Below are 20,676 nucleotides of genomic sequence, written 5' to 3' on the forward strand. Positions count from 1 at the left end.
CGGTGTAATTATATTAATTGTATATGACACATCATTATTTGAATGTAAATATCAATAAATTGTTGTTGTAAGATCATGGTTCAGGTCCTGTATGTACTTTTTAGATAACAGAATATTATTTAAAACTGTCAAATAACTGTTTCCATGCCCAGCCTGATTTAAAATGCTTACAACAAATGCATCTTCACCACAACAAAACTACCAGATTATAGCAAAAAGGTCCAGTGTGAGCTTGTAGAATTGAATAGCCCTACAGCAATATTGTGCTGTCCTCAGTGTATGTCATGTATATAGCTTGAAAGTCAGATGAACACCTTCCTAACATCAAGACTCTGAAGACAGTTGACCTCTTGTCCACAGGTTTATTGAAGTTGCAAGGAAAGCGTGAAACTAAAACATACAAAAAGCATAATCAACACAATGCTTGCTTTTTGACCTGCACAGACATACACAATGCAAACACCATGAATCTAACCAAATCCCTTAGGTTTCCTTACTGCTACAGGCTTCAGGGGTTCATTGTATATTCCACTCCAAATGTAATACATATAGCACCATATTTTAACATGCAATCAACAATCTATTAATTTATTTACTTGTAATTAGTCTCATATGAACTTCCAATGATCTACAAACAGTGTAGACATTGGCAATAGAATCACTTTAGAGTTTCTAGCATCAAACTTTCTAGCATGTAACTTAATTCCAAAAATAATGATCTACAATTGTATATAACAATAAAACAAAACAATACATACCCTTAATGCTACCAAAGGCATAATATGTATACAGGATTAGCTGGATTAACTTAGATAAAACAAGACAACATGCTTATTTACTTCCTGATCACTACTCACATGACATAACTTCCTGTTACTGACAGACTGTAATTCTTAAAGTGACCACAACGAAATACAGAAACTCAAAATACAAAAACTCACAATTACTTTAGAAAACAGAAACAAGACTTTTACCATATGAACTTAGTTGTAGCAGAACAAATATGAATACACTATGAAGTATTCATTCATGTCATAAAACACATATACAGTACTGTGTAATAGTTTTAGGCAGGTGTGAAAAAATGCTATAAAGTAAGAATGATTTCAAAAATAGATGTTAATAGATTATTATTTATCAATTAACAAATTAACAAACTGCCTTCTGCTATAGCCAAATATTTCAGATTTTGACTCATCAGTACAGAGCACCTGCTGCCATTTTTCTGTACCCCAGTTCCTGTGTTTTCTTGCATAGTACAGCCATAGTTGGCCTTGTTACCACGTCAGAGGTATGGCTTTTTGGCCGCAAGTCTTCCACGAAGGCCACTTCTGACCAGACTTCTCCGGACAGTAGATGGGTGTACCAGGGTCCCACTGTTTTCTGCCAATTCTGAGCTGATGGCATTGCTGGACATCTTCAGATTGCGAATGGAAGAAAACATGCGTCTTTCATCTGCTGCAGTAAGTTTCCTTGGCCGACCACTGCGTCTACAGTCCTCAGCGTTGCCCGTTTCTTTGTGCTTCTTCAAAAGAGCTTGAACAGTACATCTGGAAACCCCTTTCTGCCTGGGAAGGCAGCCTTTTAAAAACACGACAAAGTGAAAATACTGTTATTTGTGTTCCGTTATTGTATATCCTATAATGTTTATGTTCTTCAGTGACTATAGGAAGCATTGTTAATATAGTTTGTTTTCTCTACGTAATGACTAAACTTGTACTAGGTGTAATGTAGGGTTTAAATGTGTTTTATTTTACATTTTATTAATTTAGTGTTGATTAAATAGTCTAGCAACAACCTGACTGTAAAATGCTGCATCATAGTGCAACAACAATATATCCAATTGATTTTTATTTTTAAATAACATGCTATTGATATCACACAGCTACAAGGGAGGGGAAGATGGAGGGGAATGCTTGTGAATTTTGATAAGACTATTAGGTTACTTAAGGGGGCACCAGAAGCAATTGATGAGAAAGTTAAAGAACAGAATGATAGAGAGATAGTGGCAATGAGCTTGATAGAGGAAAATACATTATGTGAATTTAAAATTATATTCAAAATTAAACTGAAAACCTAAATGAGAGAAAGAAAAAATGAAAAATGTAAAGATATATATATATATATATATATATATATATATATATATATATATATATTTAATCTCAGTAAAATTTAATACAGAAATCATTATGGAATGGCACAAAAGCAAAATAGTACAGCGGACATGGACATGGATTTGTTATATATTAACATTTTAGTAAGGTTTTAATACTATTGTATTTGATATTAAAATAAGAACATAAGAAAGTTTACAAACGAGAGGGAGCCATTCGACCCATCGTGCTCGTTTGGTGTTCATTAATATCTAAGTGATCCAAGGATCCTATCCAGACTATTTTTAAATGTTCCCAAACTTTCAGCTTCTACCACATCGCTGGGTAGTTTATTCCAGATTGTGACTACTCTCTGTGTAAAGAAGTGTCTCCTGTTTTCCGTTTTGAATGCCTTGAAGCCCAATTTCCACTTGTGTCCCCGGGTGCGTGTGTCCCTGCTGATCTGGAAAAGCTCCTCTGGTTTGATGTGGTCGATGCCTTTCATGATTTTGAAGACTTGGATCAAGTCCCCACGTAGTCTCCTCTGTTCCAGGGTGAAAAGGTTCAGTTCCCTCAGTCTCTCCGAGTAGGACTTTCCCTTCAGACCTGGAATAAGTCTTGATTGCTCTCCTCTGAACTGCCTCTAGAGCAGCAATATCCTTCTTGAAGTGTGGAGCCCAGAACTGTACACAGTATTCCAGATGAGGTCTAACTAGCGCATTGTACAGTCTGAACATTACTGCCCTTGTTTTAAATTCTACACTTTTGACAATATACCCTCGCATTCTGTTTGCCTTTTTTATTGCTTCCCCACATTGCTTGGATGGAGAAAGTGGTCTTTCTCATGCGTTACTTCATCTAGATCTGTACCTCCCATAGTGTAATTATAGTGGACATTTTTGTTACCTGCATGGATTACCTTGCACTTGTCCACATTGAATTTCATTTGCCAGGTGTCAGCCCACAACTGAATATTATCTAAGTCCCTCTGAATAGCCTGTGCTGCCAAGATTGTATCTGCTGAGCCACCTATTTTAGTATCATCTGCAAATTTGACAAGTTTGCTAACTATCCCAGAGTCCAGATCAATAATATAGATTAGAAAAAGCAAAGGCCCTAGTACTGATCCCTGTGGAACTCCACTAACAACTAACAAATAGTTTTAATTTAACAGATTATTCTTCAAATCAAATAAATAAATGTATATGTACACATGCTTGTGTTTGGTGAACAATTATAATTTACCATTATCTAAAAAGCATGCACTCACCTAGGGCCAGATTAAGGGCCAGATTAAACCAAAGCTTTTGCATATGCAACCCCGGTTATCTGAAAAAGGAAGCACTGCCCAAGGGGGAGGGGTTTCTGCACATTTTCATAGAAACCCAATCAAAACATCACTCTATCAAAGCTGCCATTGGCCCCTGCGCACGTCACTCAGAACAGGTCCCTTCCACTTCGTGTTCTATAAAACGTGACATCAGCTCAGGTTTGTCCTCTTTTGTCATTTTGCTGGACTCGAGAATGTAAGCTCTCTGTGTTTGTAATAAACATTCAAACTGCGTATTTTGGTTGGCTGGCTCACTTCATAGTGTTGTGCACTACCGTTTTCGCTACACATCGTCTCTGTCTTGTGTGCGTTTAGTTATTATTAATAGCTAATCCCGATTCTGTCCTGTCCGCACACCGGAGGTCCGGCTGCGCTTTCAGTTTCAGTTTCGTTTACAAGAAGAGCCTTTTAAAAAGAAGTCGTATTTATATAATGCTTGCGGTGTTGGTTTTTTGTCCACAGGACCATTTCCTCCACAGCAGGAGCGCTATCAGCGGCAGTAATATCCGAGGCCCGGCTGCCCGGCCTGAGCCTCGGTGTGTAGTAAGAGATCTCGCCCCCGTGAGGTGCTCCTCCGCTGGCTTGCGCCCACACTACAGCCTGTGGCTGTGGCTGTGGCTGTACGAGATCTCGCTCTCTCAGTTCTTTGAGTACGAGCTCTGCTTAGCCTCCTTATCCGTGTGTGCAGGCCTCGGTGTTAGATCCCACTATGGCTGGTGGTCTACTACCCTCGGCCCCCTTGGGCCCCGGACCCCGCCTCACCCGGTGACCCGGAAACCGCGGTACACACGGTGTGTGGTTAAGCCTACGGCCCCACACGGCGCTTGTATCCAGCACCTGGTGCTTGCATACAAAGTGTTCTGTCTGGCAACAGCAAGGTTGCGTTTGGTTGGTGTTACAGTGCCCCGTGTACATAAAGTTGCCAGGTGGAGATGCACTTACAGCGACGAGCCCGCTAGGCGCTCCACTTTTCGCCGCGGCGTTTCAGTTGTTCAGTTGTACTCCTGGTGCAAACACTGACCGGCGCCCCTGCTGCACGTTTCCCTGTTCACATGCATGTGCGCTCGGCCATGAGCTCCTCTTGCCCCCACCACTGTGCCACTTGTGGCCGACGCACCTTTCCTGCCTGGAGTGTAGAGGTCCTATGACCCGTCTGTCTCAGCACCGACAGCGGGCGCGATTTGTCCGGGACCTGCTGCGGCACGCCCGGAAGTCCGCCATTCCAGGCCGCGATCTCAAACTCCCCCCTGAGTGATGGTATGGGTTTGGTGGCGCTGGATCTCTGCCTCTCCCCAAGCCCCTCCGTCTCCTCCAGACACGCAGCCTTGGAGACAGTTGCGCCCCCCACGCTCACTGCTCCGCCTGCATCTGCAGCTGCTCCGCCCACGGCAGCCGTGCCCCCCCGCCTGACATGCCCGCAGTGCATGCTGCTACGGCCACGCTCATGTGAACAACAGGGAAGTGCGGCAGAGCGACACCAACGGGCTCCCTCCTCCTCTTGTGAGACGTTGTTAGCCTCCTCCCCACCATGCCATCGGCGACGGAGTACCAGCTTCGCAGACGAAGGCAGAAATGAGGCCATCCTTGCCCTGAATAGCAGGATGGACCACATCTGTGCAGAGATACCTCAGTGTACAGGCAGCACAAACAGCAGCCTGACCCTGACCCCCCACATCTCGAGTCTCCACTTACGGCCCATGTACCACGGGACTCTGAGGGGAGCCTCTCTGCCCTGTCTATGTACAAGGACAGCAGACAGGTAATCCAGGCGAAGGAATGCCTATTACTCCGCCCGCACGCAGGTTTGAAGTCAGAGGCGGAGCTCATGGAGGGGGAACCGGCCTCGTCCCCCCCAACTCCACTGAGCAACAAGTCAGCAAGTCAATACCGGGAGTTTTGGGCGGTGATCCAGAGGGCCGTGGACTGCTTGCCCACTGCACTGCATCACAGGCCCCGTCCCCTTTCAGAGAGATAGTGGTGGCGGTCAACCTGCTGGTCAATGAGATGCATCACGGCGTAAGGGCAACTGGACACTCCTTGGCAGCTATTGTGGTGGCACGACGCCAGCTCTGGCTGTCACAGGCAAAACGAGTGCCGAACACAAACAGGACCCGCCTCATAGACGTGCCCATATCACTTTACTTTTGGCTCTTCCAAGGAGGAGTTGCTGACGCGCACTCCCCAGGAGAGGGAACAGTCCCTGCAGCGAACCAGGGTCTACCCGGTTACACTTTCGGCCCAGCCTCGCAGGCAGCCTTCAGAAGCTCGATGTCTCTCGACCTTGACTCCCAGGCAGCGGCCCAGGCAGCAATCCCGCCCCCCTGCTGATCTTCGAACCGGCAGGCAGGCACCCCACACGACGGCCTGGCACCAGGCCTTAAGTCCTGACCCCCGGTGGTCCGGGAGGACATGAATCAGGAGGACAGCTAGCTGACGTCCGCCCCCTTCCCCTCCCATGCTGAGATACTGTGACATTCCAGTGGTCTCTGGCCCACCCGTACACTTTGCAGCAGCTCCAAACTATAACAGTTGGCTACTCCCCATAGTTTCAGGCCTGTCCACCCCCTTCCTGAGGCGTGGTGTGGCCGTGAGTGAGGGACCCGCGGCAGTAGTTTTGTCACGGTACCAAAATGTCAGTAGTCGGTACCAATACCAGTGAAATTTCACGGTACTCGATACAATTTTACTGAACAACACTCTTTTATTGAAAACTCAAATGAACAATTTGATGCAGCAATGCACAGATATCTGGCTTTAAATAAAAAAAATCACCTTGTAACTTATCATTTGCAGTGTTGCTTGACTAGTGTTGCTTGAGGCAGCAGAATCTCCTTTTTCTTTTTTTCACTCTGTATGCTGGAGAGCAGATGCTTGATTAGCCGCCTTTGATTTTATTGATGGCCTCCTTTTCTCCAGACATCAGTAGAAATTTACCTTTTTTTGATGCTATTTTCAGATTTGCAGAAAGGAACACTAGCATGTCAATGTTTTCCTGTGTCACACTTGAGCGTCTTGGGCTTACACTACGTTGCAGTGTGTGGCACGTTGTATCAAGATCGCCGCTCTCCTAGAGAAGCAAGCAATTTGCGAAGCGCCCCCACTGGGGCAGCACGGGGGATTTTCATCCCCACACTTCCTAGTTCGCCTGAACTACCACCTCAGGGTGTTGCGCTTCAGCACGCTCAACCTGAAAACCATGTCCCAGGCCGTCAGGCCCGGCGACTGATTACTATCAGTGGATCTGAAAGTTGTTTACTTTCACATCTAGATTTGCGCCGATCCGATAATCCGTATCGATCCGATACAGGCCAAAAACACTGGATCTCATATATCGGAAATAATAGATGTTGTAATCCGATATGATCTGCTCACAAATCTAGCCTGAAACTTCACCTTAAAGGGGAACTCCACCGAAAATCCATAATTTCTCAGGTTATTCTATAAGTAGAAACATATTATGTGGAGTGAGTTTTTCATGTCCAGCTCATTCTATGTACCAGAAATCAGAAATTGAGAAATATGCCATGACATCACCAGGGTCCTAACTCTGGAGCTGCTTTCCTGAGAGTCAATGGGGGAAATCAGAAAAGTCACGAAAATCATTAAAAAATAACATTTTTTGCACGTTCGATTGGACCATCACCCTATTTTTTCAAAAGAACCATCAGTTTGTAGTCATAAAAAGTGTATTTCACCACCAAGAACTATCGCTATTATTTAACATGATTATTTTATTCCAGGCACCACCGTGTGGCTCCAGCACAGCCACGCATCAGCCCCCATCCCCCCCGAATAAAATAATCATGTACAATAATAGCGACATGTTTTTTTTGTTTTTTTCTTGCCCTCAGGAAACCTCAGTCACATAGAGGGCATAACAGTCACATTAGAGCAAGGTTCCTGCAGGTTAAGGATGTGGAAAAATAATTAATTTTAATGACTTCTCAGTCTTAATTACTGACTTTTTAATTACCTGGATCAAAGTGTTCTAGGATTATAATAGTTGCATTGACAAATTCCATACAAGCACAATCGGTGGAATTCTGCAGATCTGCACATATCTGCGGAAATCTGCGCTACAATAACATGACCAATGGCTTCCTCACAGAGACGAAAACAATGTTATGTGAATAATATGTGCAGTGCAATTAAACCACCACACCTAACCCACCTAAAATACAAACACCCTTGTGCAAAACTAGCAATGACAGAAAAGGGAAGAGGAGCAACAAACACATTCATATTATTAAGCTCCACACACAGCCTGCTATTGCAATTTATTTTGCATTGACTGAACTCGAGCGCACAGGTGTGGTATTTTATGGGTTGTGTTCAAGGCAGAGAAGACGGTTCTTTCCTTCTTGATTGGTGCAAACAAGCTTACTAAGCAAATTGTAAATAATTAACAAGAGACATTTAAATTACTTACTATATAGACTTTATGAATTAATAACCTCTTGGTCAAGGATGCTGACACAGCAAGTTTTGTTAAAACAACAAAACAGCGCCTCTCGCATTGGATTGTGGACACCATTACCATGGCCTATGAGTCCACCGGGACCCCGGTGCCTGAACACCAGGTGGCCCACTCGACTCGAGGCATTGCCACAACTTGGGCCCTTTTTCAAGTCAGCCCCTTGGCAGACATTTGTGCGGGCGCAGCTTGGGCCTAGCCGCTTACATTTGCACAGTTCTACAGGTTGAACGTGACAGGACCAGTCCCTTCCATTGGGAACCTGGTGTTGGCTGCAGTCGAGTCCCAGTAGCCTATGGGCTCTAGATCCTGCCTTTCCTCTCCCAGTCTGCCCCTGATAAGTGCATCCTGAGTTAGCTAGTGAACCGTGTCTTCCCTTCCACCAGACTATACCTTCCAGTCGAGCACCCACACGAGCTTCTCCTGGACTTACGGACAGCCCTGTCGATGTGTCCCCAGGGTCTGTCATGCGGCCTACAGGCACGTTGCCTTACGAGGCCGCCCTGTATATAGTTTGTTCATTATGTATTGTGTTGCGGTGGCTCATGCGTCTGGCTTGTATCCTGCCCACTGACAAAGAAATGATCAGTCTATAATTTTAAAGGTAGGTGTATTTTAACAGTGAGAGACAGAATAACAACAAAAAAATCCAGAAAAACGCATTTCAAAAAAGTTATACATTGATTTGCATGTTAATGAGGGAAATAAGTATTTGACCCCTTCGACTTAGTACTTGGTGGCAAAACCCTTGTTGGCAATCACAGAGGTCAGACGTTTCTTGTAGTTGGCCACCAGGTTTGCACACATCTCAGGAGGGATTTTGTCCCACTCCTCTTTGCAGATCCTCTCCAAGTCATTAAGGTTTCGAGGCTGACGTTTGGCAACTCGAACCTTCATCTCCCTCCACAGATTTTCTATGGGATTAAGGTCTGGAGACTGGCTAGGCCACTCCAGGATCTTAATGTGCTTCTTCTTGAGCCACTCCTTTGTTGCCTTGGCTGTATGTTTTGGGTCATTATCATGCTGGAATACCCATCCATGACCCATTTTCAATGCCCTGGCTGAGGGAAGGAGGTTCTCACCCAAGATTTGACGGTACATGGCCCCGTCCATCGTCCCTTTGATGCGGTGCAGTTGTCCTGTCCCCTTAGCAGAAAAACACCCCCAAAGCATAATGTTTCCACCTACATGTTTGACGGTGGGGATGGTGTTCTTGGGGTCATAGGCAGCATTCCTCCTCCTCCTCCAAACACGGCGAGTTGAGCTCGATTTTGGTCTCATCTGACCACAACACTTTCACCCAGTTCTGCTCTGAATCATTCAGATGTTCATTGGCAAACTTCAGACGGGCCTGTACATGTGCTTTCTTGAGCAGGGGGACCTTGTTGGCGCTGCAGGATTTCAGTCCTTCACGGTGTAGTGTGTTACCAATTGTTTTCTTGGTGACTATGGTCCCAGATGCCTTGAGATCATTAAAAAGATCCTCCCCTGTAGTTCTGGGCTGATTCCTCACCGTTCTCATGATCATTGAAACTCCACGAGGTGAGATCTTGCATGGAGCCCCAGACCGAGGGAGACTGACAGTTATTTTGTGTTTCTTCCATTTGCGAATAATCGCACCAACTGTTGTCACCTTCTCACCAAGCTGCTTGGCAATGGTCTTGTAGCCCATTCCAGCCTTGTGTAGGTCTACAGTCTTGTCCCTGACATCCTTGGACAGCTCTTTGGTCTTGGCCATGGTGGAGAGTTTGGAATCTGATTGATTGATTGCTTCTGTGGACAGGTGTCTTTTATACAGGTAACGAGCTGAGATTAGGAGCACTCCCTTTAAGAGAGTCAGGAATCTTGCTGATTGATAGGGGATCAAATACTTATTTCTCTCATTAACATGCAAATCAATTTATAACTTTTTTGAAATGCGTTTTTCTGGATTTTTTTGTTGTTATTCTGTCTCTCACTGTTAAAATACACCTACCATTAAATTGTACCATTGTGTACACCATGGAGCAAGGGGACCGCTGCTGTTGTCCTTCAGCGGAGGGCGCTTGAGTTTCTCCAGTGCCCCGCTGTGTACATAGTTCATTTACTAACACGATAGTTGTAGTTGCCTTGAGTTAGCTGCGCTGTTCGGCATGTGTCAAATGCTCCTGTGTTCCACGTGTGGCGCATGAGCCGGCTCCTGCGCCCCATGATGTATATAGTTCATTTGTCACGACGTGGTCAAGCTGGTGTGGCCTTGCTTCTAGCTGTGCTAGTGGAGCAAGTGGCCACTGCTCTGATGTCCCACGTGTGGCACATGAGCAGGCTCCTGTGCCCTGTGGTGTATATAGTTCGTTGTACGTTGTGGAGCGCTTCCACTCTGTTGCCACGTGATATATGTTGTTGTTCATTTGTACAACATTGTAGAACTGGTGTGACCTCGCTACTAGCTGAGCTAGTGGAGCAAGCAGCCAATAGCTTCCATCGTGACCAGCCTTGTGAGTTTATTGTCTAATACAGCTTAAATTAGCCAGTGCGTTTCTGTCGTTGCCACTGGACACTCGGGCAAGCTAGACCTCATCTTCTCTAGAGGCTGCTCCCCTTCAACTCTCCGTGACACCCATGGACATCTCGGACCACCACTTCATCTCCTTCTCCCTTTCCCTCCCCACTCCACCCACTTCCTCTGTCACCTTCCACCGTAATCTCTGCTCTGTCTCCCCCTCCACCCTTGCCTCCACTGCCCTCACCCTCTTACCTTCCATTGACTGTTTTTCCAATCTATCTGTCAACAGTGCTACATCCTCTTTGTTTTCCTCCCTCACCTCCTCAATTGACTCTCTCCGTCCTCTCATGTCTCGTCCTGCCTGTCCCTCCCCTCCTCAGCCTTGGCTCTCTGCTGTTCTCCGCTCAACCCGATCTAGTCTGTGTGCCGCCGAACAGAAGTGGAAAAGGACCAAACTCCCAGCTGCCCTCGAAGTCTACCGCTCTCTACTGTCCACATTCTCCTCCTCACTCACCTCAGCCAAGAAGTCTTACTTCCAATCACTCTTCGAATCCACTGTCAACAACCCCTGCAAACTCTTCTCCACCTTCTCCTCCCTCCTTGACCCCCCTCTACCTCCTCCCTCATCTCTCACTGCTGATGATTTCACCTCCTTCTTCTCCTCCAAGATTGCAGACATCCACAAGCTCTTCAACACTCCCCCCTCCTCTCCCATCACACCCAAACCTCCCTCCGATCAAGCTTCCATTTCTTCATTCTCACCTCTCTCAGATGCTGAAGTTTCTGCTCTCCTCCTATGTCACAAACCTACAACGTGTGCCCTAGACCCTCTCCCTTCTCGCCTCTTCCAAGCGACCGCTCCTGATCTTCTCCTATCCTCTCTGGCTGTTTCCCCTCTGCATTTAAACAAGCTGCTGTCATCCCACTCCTCAAGAAACCAACCCTTGACGCCACCTCTCCTCAGAACTACCACCCTGTCTCCCTACTCCGCTTCCTCTCAAAGACTCTCGAGTGGGCGGTCCACTGTCAGCTCTCTGACTTTCTGTCCCAACACTTACTCCTTGATCCTCTGCAATCCGGCTTCCGCACAGCTCACTCCACTGAGACGGCTCTCCTGGCAGTCACCGACTCCCTCAGCTGTGCTCGGGTGGCCTCCCTCCCTCCCTCATCCTCCTTGATCTCTCTGCAGCATTTGACACCGTTGATCACTCCATCCTCTTCTCCTGCCTCGCTGACCTTGGAATCTCTGGGACTGCTCTCACCTGGTTCTCCTCCTACCTCAGCAACCGGTCCTACCAAGTGACATGGCGAGGCTCCTCATCCACCCCCCAACCTCTCCTCACAGGCGTTCCCCAAGGCTCCGTCCTGGGCCCGCTCCCGTTCTCTCTCTACACTCTACTCTGCCCCCTCATCGCATCCCATGGTTTCTCCTACCACTTCTACGCTGATGATGATGCCCAAATCTTCCTGTCTTTTCCCTCTTCCGACCCTCTCACATCTCTTCCTGCTTGTCTGCTATCTCCGCCTGGATGCACTCGCACCACCTCAAGCTCAAGCTCTCCAAATCGGATCTCCTGTTTCCCCCACTCTTCCTCACCTTCTGCTGACCTCCCCATCTCAATCCCCTTGGAATCCACCACACTCTCTCCTTCTTCTTCCACTAAAAATCTAGGAGTCACCCTCAATCCTGCGCTCTCCTACACCCAGCACATCACCACACTGACACGCACCTGTAGATTCTTTCTGAGCAACATACGCTGGATCCGTCCCTTCCTCACCGACTACTTGACTCAGCTGCTCGTCCAGTCACTGGTCCTCTCCCGCCTGGACTACTGCAACTCCCTCCTGGCCGGCCTGCCTTCAACTACTACACGCCTGCTCCAGCTCATCCAGAACTCTGCGGCTCGTTTGGTATTCTCTCTGCCACGATTCGCACACGCTACCCCACTGCTCCACTCCCTCCACTGGCTCCCGATACTGGCATGCATTCAGTTCAAGACATCCTCTCCACTCTCCTTCCTCCAGAGCCTGCTCCTTCTCATCCCTGGCCCCTAAATGGTGGAACGACCTGCCTACCGAAGTCAAAACAGCAGAGTCCTTGACCTCATTCCGGCACTTACTCAAGACGTATCTTTTCCGACAGTATTTGTAATATTAGTCCTGTCCTTTTATCCCCGCTAGATAGCACTTCAGTTTTATTATGCTTCTTGCGTTTTCAATTTGTTTTCCTGCTTGCTCCCTTTCCCGTTGCCCTTGACTGTGACCCTACATCTTGACAGCACTTAGCTTTTACCGTCCAGGATGTAGGACCTCACTTACTGTACTTGCTTGTGTAAATTGTAAGTTGTAAAATATTTTATTTTGAATTGCTATGTTTTAGTTAAAGTGAATTTGTAATGATTGATGCCTTTTACTTAACTGTATTTTTGCACTTTGTTTGGCACTTATGTTGTAAGTCACCCTGGATAAGGGCGTCTGCCAAGAAATAAAAATAATAATAAATAATGTTGTGCGAAGAGTGCATGAACGGTTTCCTGCACACCGCAATGTTATTGTTTGATGGTCATGGTAGAGCCTGCTGTTGTCCTGCATTAGCTGCGCTAATAGGTGACAACTGCTCCCGTGTTACGTGGTGGTGCATGATTTGCTTCCTGCACCCCACGATGTGTTTAGTTGTTATGACAGCACAGTGGAGCTGGATGCTCTGTACCATTAAGTGAACGTGATTTTCCTGTGCTGCGCGGAGGCAGCATGAATGTTCCTGCTGCCACACTGTGTATACTATTTTGTCCAGTTGTGGCTACTCAGTGACAAGCCAACTGTGTGTTATTAACTGGGTCTGTGTCCCCACTTCTGCACGATCAGCCCTGGTCTCAACATCATTCAGTCTGTCTGGGATTACATGAAGAGAGAGAAGCAACAGAGGCTGCCAAAATCCACAGAAGGACTGTGGTTAGTTCTCAAAAGATGTTTGGGCCAACCTATCTGCCGAGTTCCTTCAAAAACTCTGTGCAAGTGTACCTAGAAAAATTGATGCTGTTTTGAAGGCAAAGGGTGGTCACACAAAATATTGATTTGATGTAGGTTTTTCTTCTGTTCACTCACTTTGCATTTTGTTAATTGATAAATATAATCTATTAACATGTCTATTTTTGAAAGCATTCTTTCTTTACAGCATTTTTTTCACACCTGCCTAAAACTATTGCACGGTACTGTATATGTAATGCCCCTTCCACGCCTAACAATGTAGAAATGTATGACCCTAACTGAATCAATACAACATGTAGGGGCCCCAAGTTCTTTTGTAAATGTTGCTGATCTGTTATTTCAAGCTGTTATGATTTCCCTGTCTGATGGACTCTTAACTAACTTATGCTATATAATACCTCCACCTTAAATAAGAGTACTAAACAAATAATAAAACCCAAGGTTAAGATTTTAAATAACTTGGTAACTGTTCACTTTTCCCAAAAAACATTCATGCACACACAGTTACATTAATTAAATGGATTTACTGTTAATACCATTCAGAAGGAATGAGAAAATAAACAGTTGCAAAAGAATAATAATGGAAATAATTAAATGAGTTATTGTTATCTTCTGTAACAAAACAACAGACACTGTGATATCAATGATGAACAATATTCAATTGTGCATAAGTGGGCCCCACAACAACTTATCTGCTATACGTGTAGGAAAATAATAAAATAAAATAACAAAAGTTGCAGGCCTGTATCGTGCTTGTGTTCGTTGTGCCAGAAACAAATGCCCCTTTGCTTATTCATAAGCAATTTCCAATATAAACGTTCGGTTTTAAAACGATTTGCAAGTATGCAGCACAGTACTCACACACAGCGAGTCCACCCTCTCTCAGTCTCTCACGTAGCGCTGTTATCAGCCTCAGGAAACACAGGCATGGCCATCTGCAGGTCCTCTTCTCCCTCGGCGCCAGAGAAACTCAGAGCTTCATCTCGGTCGCTCTGAGCACTATCTGGTTCTCAGCGTATGTTTTATATTTTAAGACATTAGCCTATATATTTTACATATATCGTTTTGATATAAAGCATACAGTTTTTCTATTTCCTTAACTTTCTCTTTTAACACACAACTTGTCTCCCCTATCTCTCTCCTCACACTCGTCCTTGCTCCGTCCTTCCACCGTCCTTCACATACATTAGTTCTCCTTGTTTCCTCAGCAAGTCCCACCCACAACTCCACTACTCGATATCTGATTGGCTTATAATTCATTCTAACCAATAGCGTTCTACATTTTGTTACCTCCCAAGCTAGCTAGGCTGTACCCTGAGTGCTGTACATACAAACTATGCTGAATATTAATTTTTTTAGAACTTTATTTAAACAAAATGTAAACGGGTTACATATGTATAGGTTTTATGACATGAATGATAACTTCATATTGTATTTATATTGCTGTAAGGCTATTCAATTCTACAAGCTCACACTGGCCCTTTGCTCCTCCTCCCAAACCTTTTTGCTATCATCAGTGGTAGTTTTGTTGTGGTGAAGATGCATTTTTTGTAAGCATTTTAAATCAGGCTGGGAATGGAAACAGTTATTTGACAGTTTAAAAAAAATATTCTGTTATCCAAAAAGTACAAATACAGGACCTGAACCACGATCTTACAACAACAATTTATTGACATTTACATTCAATACACGTTGTGTAATGTACAACTAAAATAATTAAACAGAACATAAAATATTTAGTATTTTTAATTAAAGTGACTTTGAAGGCATTTTACCCATCAAATGTTTTTTTGTATTCTTCTCAGGTTTTAATAAGATAATGTAACATTTTGGGGTGAAAATACAGAAAAGCAACCCAAAACTTGAAGCCAAGATGGCAAATATTTCCACAGCGACAGTGAACTTCCCAGGAGAGCTGATATAAGCTGGGATAAAGGTGATCCAGACTGCACAGAATATGAGCATGCTGAATGTGATGAATTTGGCTTCATTAAACTTATCTATTATACTTATCTTATACTATTGGAGTATCTCTGTATTTATAGAATATTAATACTATAATTATTGACAGACAGGCTCCAGTCAAGGACAAAATAACTAACAATATCCCCATGATTTCCCCATATGTGAGAAATTCTACTTTCTTTAAGATGCATTGATTTCTTTGTTGATTTGAACTGTACTCCACAGGGCACTTCGAACAATCACTGGAATCTGAAACAATTATTACAAGTAGTTTAATTGAATACATATTTTGTCTTGTTTAATTGTGCACTGTGATAGGTGGTCTGATTCTAAATATGCAATCAAAATTGCAGGAACTATATTAAATCAATTAGTATAAATATAGTATACATTAAGAACACATCAGTATGGTCTCAGTGTAAATGACTCACATTGATTACATACACAACATGCATTCTATGTCTTGGTAAATTGGTTGCATTTAACAAGCAAGAAAAACATAACATATCTTTCATTTACTCATCTGTTCTATTACTGAATTCTCCCTCAGCGCATGGAATGCAGTCAAAGCAGTAGATTGGCTTTCCATTTACAATTGCCTTACGGGTCCCTGGAAGGCAGGTCTCACTGCAGACTGACTTTGGCACCTAGAAAGTGGTGATATTATGTGATACACCGATCTGCCATAACATTATGACCACCTGCTTAATATTGTATAGGTCCCCTTTTGCCGCCAAGACAGCCCTGACCCATCGAGGCATGGAGTCCACTAGACCTCTGAAGGTGTGCTGTGGTATCTGGCACCAAGACGTTAGCAGCAGATCCTTTAAGTCCTGTAAGTTGTGAAGTGGGGCTTCCATGGATTGGACTTGTTTGTCCAGCACATCCCACACATGCTCGATTGGATTGAGATCTGGGGAATTTGTAGGCCAAATCAACACCATGAACTCACCTTGATTCATCAGCCGAGGCCACCATCCACCATTGCTCCGTGGTCCAGTTCTGATGCTCATGTGCCCATTGTAGGCACTTTCGGCAGTGGACAGGGGCCAGCATGGGCACCCTGACTGGTCTGCGGCTACGCAGCCCCATATGCAACAAACTACGATGCACTTTGTGTTCTGACACCTTTCTATCAGAACCAGCATTAACTTTTTCAGCAATTTGAGCTACAGTAGCTAATCTGTTATGGCTGATCGGTGTGTATATATATATATATATATATATAACTTGATCCGATATAATGTGAATTTGCATATAATGCCATTAACCAAATATGGTTTCAAAAGTCAAAACACAAAGCCAAACACATTTACAGCATTGCAAAACTTGTCTGCTAGTCTTAAATAAAGTCATAATCTTGACAATTTAAATATGTTCATTACCTTTTTTAGCTTTACCTATTTTTGCTTAATTTAACCTCTTCTATAAGTCTCCAATGATAGGTGATCTCTAAAATGTTTTTAATAGATAACAACAGTTCATATAGCTAACATCTATGTATCACATAGTTGGCTAAGTGGCAAAGTGACCCATGATTCAATTTAGTAAAATAACAAAATCCTTTTTTACAACAATTTGTAAGGATATGAAATTAAAAGCAATTTTTACATTTTATGTGATTTTTGCATTTTCCTAAGCATTACACACAGACCAAATGTTAGATGATGATGAAACCTAACCCACATGGTTGCATTTAGCAGTGTTAACCTGTTGTTAATACACTTTTTAGTAAACCTAGAAAATAAATGTTTTAATTAATTAATGGAGATACACTTTAATCAGTAGAGATTTATTTAACAAAAACAAATATTTGCTGACAATTATTACCACAGCAAGTCCAATACATCTGACTTTAAGATATGTTTGTGTCAATTTAATACAAGGAGGACATTTATTAGATTTTCTGTTTACTTGAAATAGAGTTGGAGATGCTTGTCCATTGGTCCTTATATTTACATTTATATTTTTATATATTTTTTCAAAAGCAGTAGCACAATGTCATGCCAGTCAATATTTGTGTGGTATCAAAGGTTTATTGAAATTGACAATCATTTGAAATTGATTATAGGTGGTGAACTTTATTTAAAATATTAATTAGTAGCAGACCCTACCTTATGTTGATTATTTGACCACACTGTGCTCACATTCATTACAATCTGCTGTCTTTCTGGTAAAGAGGCATCATACAGACCAACCATTTCAAATGTGTTGATTCCCTCTTTGTTAAGCTGCCAGTTTATTAATGCATATTGCATATTGTGCTACGGGATCCCCATTTTCATCAAAAAATACCCTTTCTCCATTCCTGTTTGTAAAATTGACTTTTTTCAAGTAGTGGAGTACCTGGACGAAAGCAGGTTGATAGCAGTATTAATTATATATCTATCATTCCTCTCAGTAACATAAATTAAAAGTATTTTGCTTACCTGCAAAGGTTCTATCTTTTTCTTTTTGTCATGAAATGTTCCTTGGTCATCGTTGCATTTAATCAGAGCATGCAATGAATGTGCTACAGCATACACTGCTTTATATACATTAATTGGTACTGAGAGATCTGATACATCACTGTATTTGTTATTTAGTTAATTCTCCTGCCCTGTACATGGGTTATTATTAGCATCATTCTCTTGAGCAGTCAGAGTGCATTTGAAAACACTTTCCCGTAGTCTTTTGAACCTAGCATCTCCAGGGGCACCAGTAGAAACTCTTTCAGTCCTGGTATTTCTGCATTCTTAACTACAAACCCAATTGCTCCACCTAATATTTTAAAATGTTCTTTTGAGCCAAGATACCTGTCTGAAATCCAAGGTACACTGCCCACCGACTGTAAGCCTGTGACATTTTACTAAAAACTCTATATCTACATAAAATGCAAAGACGACAATAACTTTAGAAGAGGATTTTTTTATAATGTTCACAATTTCAACAAATTTCCTATGAGAATAAGTTCTGTAAATTGCCTCTGAGTTTTCAATACAAATCCCCTCCTGCTGGGCAGTTTTTATAAAAGTTTCCATCCCACTGTTTCCATAATCATTGTCACTCCTGATTGCCCCAACCCAGGTCCATCCAAAGTGCTTCACAAGCTGAGCCAGGGCTCTGCTTTGATGGTAGTCACTGGGGATGGTTCTGAAAAAGGTGGGGAACTTGTTTCTGTCACTGAGACATGCACACATAGACAAATGACTCACCTACATGGAAGAAAAACAATAGAATATTACATTTATTAATGTGTCTATTTATATGTGTATGTATGGTACTTTGAGATGCATATTGACATATTGAGATGTTGAAAATAATTTCTCAAATATATCAATAGTTATATATGATATATTTGTATTGTTGTTTGCTCATATTAATCCTGTAGTATTGTTTTTATTTTATAAAGAATATCAAAAGAACATATTACTCACCACTGGTATGTCAAATGGCCCTACAATTGTTGCAATTCCAATTGATGGTGGGGATTCAGTCTGTCCTATTATTGCAAGAACTGTCTATGATTTGTTGCAGGACTGGTCTGATTCGATTGAGTCCTCTTGCCCATTCATTAAAGCCATTGCTGCGCTTATCCCCAAAGTTGTGGATCCACACGCATCATATATTTTAAATTTCAGATAGAAATCAGGAAGAATCTCTGTACTGTTATTTATTTCTTCAATGGCAAATATCATAGACAAAGCTACATGATATTCTTTAATGTATGGACTATAACAAAAAATACATTAAAGTAATTATAATAATCCATATACTTCAATGTATTAATAAGTAAACAAACATGCAAGTAAAAGTTGTATACTTACTCTTTGCAATTGAGTGCTCCTGGAATAGTTTCAAATGTTGGCTTAGATATAGAGATAAGGTTGTTATGGAATGAAAATATCCCTCCTATTATAATATCTCCATCCTGTTCAATGAGAGGGGAGTCTATTGTTCCTCGTGGCCTGCAGACCTGCATTTCTGCTATAATGAAGAGAGCAATGAATACTATCTCTGCCAAGAGTAGCATTTCAAAGTGATCAATCTGTTTAGCGTCAAAATGCACAGAATTGCTGTGTTTATATACTGCACTGTAAGTCGCAGGTGCTTGGAGTAAATGGAAGGACACTTCTTAGTCTTACTAAGGCATTCATTCTCAGAGGTAAATCTAGTGTTTGAATCTGTCTTGGGAGGGAGAACAGCCAGATCAAAAATAAACTAAGCCAAGAGCAATGGTCTACTTTTTATTTAATAACAAATATGCTGATGATGAATTAAACACTTTTTTCAAATCCATATGAGTCCCTATAATTGAATATGTCAGGCCTGTAACCAGCCTAGTGGAAAGGGGGGTTCTTTTTTCAAAAAGTGGACCTTTTTGCAGTTTTTCCCCTCATTTGGAATTTAATAATGAGGTTCAGATACTTCATTTTGGTGACTTTTTATGCACTTATTTGTGCTGGATTAGCTTGTCTGCTGGTATCTTAACGAGCACGCATTTTGATGCACCGAAAATATTTACTACAATGTTGTCAAATTGCTTACCAAGATAATGTTCCACCTTTTTCAGTCCAAACACACACACACACATACACACACACGCACACACACGTGAATGGAGCGCCGACACAGGGGAACACACATCACACATATTCAGGGGAAAAATCTTCTCACTGTAGCTAGCTAGTTCCACTGGACGGATAATGGTCGGAATTTACTGTGTTCTTCCTTGACCCATGCTACACCCCTCCACTGAGTTTTGTGAAAATCGGTCTTGTAGTTTTTGTGTAATCCTGGCAGACACAGACACACATGAGCAAAAACATTAGCTACCTTCTGCTCCTGTGGGATTGACGACTGTTAACTAGCATTTAGTTAGCGTTAGCTATCTCAACTGTTAGGTTAGGTAGTAAATATAACAACCTTACCCTGTTTGGCAGTCTTTTTGAACATATGTTCAATATTCTGCGACAATGACACTGCTGCCTGCTTTCACTTCCGTCTCTCCTGCTCTTTTCGCCCTATACTCACTATCCAGCTGGATGTCGTTGGATTTTGCTATGAGTGCATAATGTCAGTTGCTGCGTACAGGGCTGGCCCTGACCAATTTGGTGCCCTAGGCAAGATTTTAACTGGTGCCCCTTGCATCGCAGCCAGTTCCACCACAGATCATTGTGTTCATACACTCACACAGAGACTGCATAGCTTTATGTCTTTGAGATTTTCTTTATTTTAGAAACAAAAACCCCACCCAAACAGTATAAAAACAGTATTAAAGAAACAAGTGACATAAAACAAATTATAAATAAAATATAAAAAAGTATGGCACGAAAAAACGATATTACAGACACCTAAG

At 42.9% G+C, this 20,676-nt stretch overlaps 1 long non-coding RNA gene across 1 annotated transcript; it reads right to left on the reverse strand.

The window, feature by feature from the left end:
* Positions 1-348: 348 nt before the first annotated feature.
* On the reverse strand, positions 349-14,542 carry LOC136753410 (uncharacterized). The gene is made up of 2 exons (XR_010817426.1): positions 14,235-14,542; positions 349-1,581 (listed from the first exon to the last, which is right to left on the reverse strand). It is a non-coding gene; the product is annotated as an uncharacterized LOC136753410 (long non-coding RNA).
* Positions 14,543-20,676: the final 6,134 nt, after the last annotated feature.

This window comes from Amia ocellicauda, chromosome 7 (assembly GCF_036373705.1).
Source record: "Amia ocellicauda isolate fAmiCal2 chromosome 7, fAmiCal2.hap1, whole genome shotgun sequence".
NCBI lineage: Eukaryota > Metazoa > Chordata > Actinopteri > Amiiformes > Amiidae > Amia > Amia ocellicauda.